The 7,129-nt window shown below is 34.2% G+C and overlaps 1 protein-coding gene across 6 annotated transcripts in view; it reads left to right on the forward strand.

The window, feature by feature from the left end:
* The window catches only part of LOC106877928 (kelch-like protein 9), a 381,832-nt gene that overhangs the window by 169,662 nt on the left and 205,041 nt on the right, over positions 1-7,129 (forward strand). For 4 of the 6 annotated variants that reach the window (XM_052967155.1, XM_052967157.1, XM_052967156.1 and 1 more), the window contains one exon: positions 1,230-1,294. The exons of the other annotated variants lie outside the window; for them this stretch is intronic. The gene's annotated coding sequence lies outside the window, so the exon portion shown is untranslated. The remainder of the gene's footprint in view (positions 1-1,229; positions 1,295-7,129) is intronic. 6 annotated transcript variants of the gene reach the window in all.

The following is a 7,129-nucleotide window of genomic DNA, read 5'->3' on the forward strand; positions in this document are numbered from 1 at the left end:
ATATATATAAAATCAGTTTTGGGGTTTTATCAATAGATATGTGGGTATTTTATTTGAGATTATGTAAAACAATGTATATATATATATATGTATGTATGTATGTATGTATGTATGTATATATGTATATATGTATGTATGTATATAAATATATATGTGCAGATGCACACACCTATAAATATAAATGCATATATATGTATCCAAGTTTGTATGATTGTGTATAGAAGAATATATTAATCAATGAAATTTCAACTTAATCTTATTTTAGCATTTTATTATTTACAATTTTTCAATATTGACATAACCTAGTACTTTCATGCATTATGTAATCATCAGGTTTATGTAGTGACAGTCGTGTTTCACAATTGACAACGTACATATATACTGCATTAATATATGTATGTATATATATATATATATATTATATATATATATATATATATATATATGCTGTTGTGTCTGGAGAGAATCATTTTCTTTTTGTGCCTTATAATTTAACACACTCACCAGTAAAATTTTCACTTATTTCTTATTTTTATTTTCCTAAAATTTTCATTGCATCTTGCAACCTTTTCATTAGTCTCACACGAACTCACATAAAGAAACTTGCGTAGTGAAGAACAAGAATCCAAACAATGACATGCATTTTTATTCTTAATACATTCTAGCAGATTCAAATGTGAAGATGCCAATTACTGTTGTGTCGTAGGAGGACAACTTCATTTAAGCCAGTGTGTGTTCATATTATGCTTGCTTCATTAATCTAAGAGGACTCTGACAACTCCAGTGTTTTGATATTTTTGTATTTCATCAGGTAAAGCACCCCAGACTCACATCCACTATCTCATTTTCTGATTTTTAAATGAAGCAATATAAAATGGATATAAACCTAAAGTCTAGATATCTAGCATGATGGAATCCTGGTTTACATTCTAGAACAGGTTGTTCTTTTATTTTGAAACTGAAAGTAAAGGTTTGCTTTAGTGAAGAACTTTGATGAAAACCTTGTGTTTGTGTGTATATGTGTGTTTGTCAATCATTTGACATTTTTAATGATTTTTTTGTATTCCTTCATTCCAACTGCTTTCAAATACTGATGGAAGGTCTTGGAAAGTAGGCAGCAATTTGTAAGAAAGAAATTTGGGTAGATGAAAGGAAGAGTGGATAGAAAGAAGCAAGGATAGATATTTGTTAAAGACTTTTTTCTTTTTTTTCTTCTTTTTTGTTAATAGGCCAATCTACTTTCATGAAAGCCAAGCCAAATCCAATTGTTGCTGATTTCTTGACCTGCTTATAGGTAAGCAACCAACTTAAAATGAGTGGTTGTAGCCACCTACTATGGATACATACATATGTATATGAATATACATGTGTGTGTGCGTATGTGTGTGTGTGTGTGTGCGTATGTGTGCGTGCGTGTGTGCATGCTTGTGTATGTATGCATATCTGTGTCTGTGTGTTTTCCACCTCAAAGAGTACCACTCTAATCAATATTTTTCAAGGAAATTATTTTCAAGCCCTGGCCACTAATCTGTTGAAATAAGGACAAATGATTCTCATTACAATGACTATATCAAGTACAATGAAAGAAAATTGAACCCTGAGCAGCTAAAATTTCTTGTAACAATGAAAAAAAAAAATGACTTAATTCCTCCATGTACATGTCATCCTCCTAAATGCTCATAACTTTAGTAACAGTAAAACGCTGTCTCAAATACCCCAAATGGTGCTTCTAATAGTACACATATGGTTATTCAAATATCAACAGAGGTACAGGTGTGGCTGTGTGGTAAGAAGTTTGCTTACCAACCACAGAATTCCAAGTTCAGTCCCACTGCATGGCACTATGGGCAAATGTCTTCTACTATAACCTCGGGCTGACCAAAGCTTTATGAGTGGATTTAGTAGATGGAAACTGAAAGAAGCCTGATGTATACATGTGTGTGTGTGTGTGTGTGTGTGTGTGTGTGTGTCTGTGTTTGTTCCCTACCACTGCATGATATTTGGTGTTGGTGTGTTTACATCCCCATGACTTAGCAGTTTGGAAAAAAGAGACCAGTAATATAAGTACTAGGCTTGTACTGGGTTTGATTCATTTGATTAAAATTCTTTAAGACAGTGTCCCAGCATGGCTGCAGTCTAATGACTGAAAAAAAAAAAAAAAAATGAAAAAAAACAACAATGAAATGGATGCATGATTTACAAACATCTCTCTATCTCTTTTTTTATTTGTAGAAGTCCTTAACTGTAATTTCAGAATGAATTAAGTATAGTATTTCTAAAACAACATTTCAAGATCTTTGTATTTGTTATTTTTGATATTCAATGTTCTATCTGCACTACTATTGCATTTTATCACTCACTGATTCTTTAAACCAGAAGATATTTCTGCAATAACAATCAATAAAATCAGACATTCAGACAATATGGAATATCCTTAAAAAAAAAAAAAAGAAAATCTAAAAAATAAAGAAAATTATACGAATTTGTCTTCACTAGTTCAACTGATTCTTGAAACATGGATACTTTTACATATACACAGAAAGTAAATTGCACTGTTTGGTTTCTGTTTTGTGAAATTTCTATTTGGGAAGGGCATCCAGTCATGGAAACCATGCCAAAGCAGACAGTGGAGCTTGGTGCAGTCCTCTTCCCACCAGCTCTTGGCAAACTGTCCAACCCATGCCAGCATAGAAAATGGTCATTAGCCCTTTAGTATTTAAACTGGCCATATCTGGTCAATGTTATTCTACATTAAATAATCATATCATTGGAATCTCAAGGATATGAAGTAATGCATGATTAATTTAAAACAATGTGAACCAATAAGTATTATGTTTCATAGAATACCCTGAACACTAAAGGGTTAAATGATGATGATGATGAAAGTAAAGGGTACTTATTTGTTACTGTAGTAAATCTTGGAAAACGGAGCAAAGAAAGTCCAACTTTATTTGTTTTTCAAGGACAGTTTGAAATTCAGGCAGATTTTAGAAAGAATAAAAAGACTCTGCATTACAGTTTTAACTTCTCTCTCCATCGATGTCTATGATTAAGGATCTTCCTAAAATTGAAGAAAAACTGTAAAGGGCAAATTTTAATCTGTAGCACAAATGCTTAAGACCTGCCATGTCTAAAGATAGTGACAAAGTAGTTTTTGTTTGGTTTATAAACCAAAAGGTACTAAACATTCCAATTAGCAAGCCACTTTTCAAGAGAAATCTTCAGATACTGCAAAATTTGGAGGTTACTTGGATTTTCAGTTTAGAATCAGACAGTTGAATCAATTTTGTGATTGATGCAGGATAACAGTCTGTTATCCGAGGTAAGTAGCTGATGTTCTAGTTAGGGGGGAAGGAAAAAAATGCTGACAAAATGATTAAATGAAAAGAAGTGGAATAAAAAGGAAATTATTTCTCATTTCTTCTTACAAAAAGAAGACATATTTAATATAGATGAAACTGCTGTTTTTATCAGTTATATCATCATAGTAAAAAGGAAGAAAGAAGTCAAGATAATACCTAACCTCTCTTGTTTGCTGCAACGACTGGAACTGAGAAAGTATGTCCCTTTGTTATTCTAAAGTCAAAAACTCTATGATGTGTGAAAAATGTAAATTATCTTCCAGTTTTAAATATGATACCAACAAAACAGTCTGGATAACAAGAGATTTATTTGACACTTTGTTTGTTAAACTAGACAAGAAAATGGAAGTAAAATGGAGAGTCTTGACAGTTGGTAGACACTGTTCTGCATTTAGTAAACAGCTTCATTTAGATAACATTCAGGCTGAGTCTCTTCTATGAAATTGTACTATTACAGTTTTAGAACTGTTGGATCTAGAAATAATTTGTATTTTGAAAACCCATTACAAAAAGGTGGTGGAAAAAAAGGTGAAATGTTGTTGGAAAAAATATTTTTTAATGTGGATAGTGTTGAGGAAATTTCCCACAATTGATGTTAAACTAGTGATTGATATTATAACAAATAGTGTGGTGGACAGGGAAAAAAGGAGGCAATCATAAAATGTTGGTTAAAAACCTGGTTTTTACATATCTTCAGAAACAGTCCTCAGTGATGAAGGAATATATTTTTCAAGAAAATGAAAGTGATGAAGGAATATATTTTTCAAGAAAACGAATGTAATGAAGAATTCAACTGCAGAACTTGGTTTCAAAATATTTTCTACAGGCTGTATGTTAGGAGATATTTATTACTGTGGACATCACTTGTTAATATCACATGAAGTAAATGACTATGATGTAACTGAAAGAACTAAGAAATCAGAAAAGAGTAAAGAAGAAAAGCATTAAACTGAAATTGGTATTTTGACTTGGGGGTATAAAAAAAAGGAAAGACTTTATCAGAAGCTTATTTTAGTTTTGGAAAAGTATGGCAGTACCTTTCTTGCTCTTAAATGCCATCATCAACATCATCATTGTTTTAACATCCACTTTTCCTTGCTTTCATGGGTTAGATGGAGTTTGTTGAGGCAGATTTTCTACAGCTGGATGTTGTTCTTCCTGTCACTGACACTCTCCTATTTCCAAGCGAGGTAATAGTTCCTTTTGGCCAGACATGTCTTCACAGAATATTGAAAATGAATGATACTCATTGACAGCTATCATGCATTGTAAAGACAAGGACACACACATACACACACACACATACACACACACACATACATGATAGGCTTCTTTCAGTATCCATCTACTGAATCCACTCACAAGGCTTTGGCTGGCCCAGTGCTGTAGTAAATAGCAGTCACTTATAGAAAGTTCCACACAGTGGGACTGAACCCATAACCATGTGGTTGGGAAGCAAACCTCTTAATATGTGACTTCAATTGAAAACTTTTTGTTAAATCACAATGTCAGATTTTTTAATTTACTTTTTCTAAAACTGAGTTGTTGATATGTACCATGAACTGATTATTCTTATTTACTAATGCATGAATATAAGTCTCTTAAATATTTGTGACTTTTCTTTGTTATATTGACTTTAATATCTCAAATTTCAAAATTAAACAGAATGATTGAGAAGGGCATATCTAAATACATCTAAAACACATACATACTGGCTGTGAACTCCGCAGGAAACATTCATTTCCTTTTGTTCTTCCTTATGAACTCAGAAGTACCAGACTTACACATCTCAGCAATGATCTGGAAGAGAAATGCTTTACATAGCACAAAAATAGTTATGCATGGGGATGTTTTCTTGTAAATTAGAAAAGGATGGCAATATTAGCGTGCAAGGTAGCAAGCTGGCACAGTAGATACAGTGCTGGATGAAATGCTTAGCAATATTTCGTCTGTCCTTATGTTCAAATTCTGATGAGGTTGACTTTGCCCTTCATCCTTTTTTCAGGTTCGGTAAAATAAATACTGGTTGAGCACTAGGGGTTGATGTAATTTACTTATCTCTCTGCCCCTGAAATTACTAGCTTTGTGCTAAAATTTGAAGCCAATATTAATGTACTACCTCTCTTGGGTTTGTGACAGCTATATCACATCACATCACATCTTGAAGGTTATCTTTTGCAATTCAAGAATAGGAGTAATCTACAACATGTTCTCAAGAACAAATGAAAAAGCAAAGCTTTTAAAACCCTAAGATGCAACTGCAAGTGTTGATTAGGCCACTCTTTTGTGGAGGATGTGACACATGTAATCAACAGTTGCTCATAAATGTCATTGACATACAACCTCCCACTGCGACACGAAGTTGCTAAAACAGTATACAATTCCATCTGCACAAGAGACAGCCCTAGGATAAATATAAACAACACTTCTGCTATGGGATACATATCAGCAGAAGAAATATTGGTGTAACATTCCCATCAAAACTTCTACCAAGTACAAACACACAGGCCTGACATAGCTACTTGACATAGGAAAGTCATGTACAGTCATAGAGGTTAGTTACCACCCAGATGTGAACATCCCTTCTAAAATCAAAGACAAGGAGAATATCTGTGGACAACTACTTTGCAACCTGCTGCAACTTTTCAACTCTGATTATAAATTTACATTCATACTAATAATGATTGGGTTTCTCTTTCGACATAGTAAATGTTCAAGTGACAATCTGGAGAAACGCAGTTACTCAAGCAAAGACAGAGCCTGGCTTATAAGTAAAAGTGTAAAAATATCGAAGACTTTTTTAAAGTTCGATGTGTGGCAATTAAAATTCTTGTTACCCAGACTCCAATGATAAGGCTCTCTTTGTTTCTGTGCTAGACATCAGGTCTCTCCTTGGAACAATACAAAGAAATGAAAAGAAGAAAGAGAAATACACAATTAGAGAGAAAATAACAAGCTTTCTTTTACAATACAGTTGTTAGGCTGTGGCCATACTGGGGCACCATCTGAGCATACTAGCAATGTGTGTGTGTGTAATTGTATCAAGGACCTATAATCCTTTAAGGGGATGCTAGCATCCTAGTTCTCCGGTTTATACCAGTGCTCAGTGAAAACTAAATATATATATATATATATATATAGGTATTTGAAATAATTATGAATGAGAAAAAGAAGAAAATGGAGAAATTGACATACAGACGTAAGTTTATTCAAAGGTTTTTAATATCTTTGCATAAACTGATGTCTGCGTGTCAATTTCTCCATTTTCTTTCTTTTCGCATTCATATATATATATGTGTGTGTGTAGATATATATCATCATCGTCGTTTAACGTCCGCTTTCCATGCTAGCATGGGTTGGACGATTTGACTGAGGACTGGTGGACCAGGAGGCAACACCAGGCTCCAATCTGATTTGGCAGAGTTTCTACAGCTGGATGCCCTTCCTAACGCCAACCACTTCGAGAGTGTAGTGGGTGCTTTTACGTGCCACCGGCACGAGGGCCAGTCAGGTGGGTACTGGCAACGGCTACGCTCGAAATGCTGTATTTTACATGCCACCTGCACAAGGGCCAGTCCAGGGGCACTGGCAACGATCTCGCTTGGATGTCTTACTGGCAAAGGCCACATATATATATATATCATCATCATGATCATCATCATCGTTTAACGTCCGCTTTCCATGCTAGCATGGGTTGGACGATTTGACTGAGGACTGGTGAAACCGGATGGCAACACCAGGCTCCATTCTAATTTGGCAGAGTTTCT

Source organism: Octopus bimaculoides, chromosome 4, assembly GCF_001194135.2.
Source record: "Octopus bimaculoides isolate UCB-OBI-ISO-001 chromosome 4, ASM119413v2, whole genome shotgun sequence".
Taxonomy (NCBI): Eukaryota; Metazoa; Mollusca; class Cephalopoda; order Octopoda; family Octopodidae; genus Octopus; species Octopus bimaculoides.